Source organism: Vombatus ursinus, unplaced genomic scaffold, assembly GCF_900497805.2.
Source record: "Vombatus ursinus unplaced genomic scaffold, bare-nosed wombat genome assembly UNPS02011369.1, whole genome shotgun sequence".
Classification (NCBI taxonomy): Eukaryota; Metazoa; Chordata; class Mammalia; order Diprotodontia; family Vombatidae; genus Vombatus; species Vombatus ursinus.
The window spans coordinates 4,387,097-4,387,397 of NW_020951147.1; the positions used below are offsets into that span (position 1 = coordinate 4,387,097).

At 63.5% G+C, this 301-nt stretch overlaps 1 protein-coding gene across 1 annotated transcript in view; it reads right to left on the reverse strand.

Moving 5' to 3' along the window:
- Positions 1-301, reverse strand: part of CCS (copper chaperone for superoxide dismutase) — a 7,956-nt gene that overhangs the window by 2,277 nt on the left and 5,378 nt on the right. The gene's annotated exons all lie outside the window — the stretch shown is intronic.

Here is a 301-nt window from a genome sequence, read left to right on the forward strand (position 1 = left end):
TGTAAGATAGTGACAGGTGAGCTGCCTTCCCCAGCCCACCTTGCCCCGCCCAACATGGCCATGGCCACCCCCAGGATCTCTGTAAGAAGGGTGACAGGTGAGCTGCCCTCCCCAGCCCACCCTGTCCCCCCCCCAACATGGCCACAGTCACCCCCAGGTTCTCTGTAAGAAGAGTTAACAGGTGAGCTGCTCTCCCCAGCCCACCCTGTCCCCCCCCCAACATGGCCACAGTCACCCCCAGGATCTCTGTAAGAAGGGTGACAGGTGAGCTGCTCTCCCCAGCCCACCCTGTCCCCCCCCC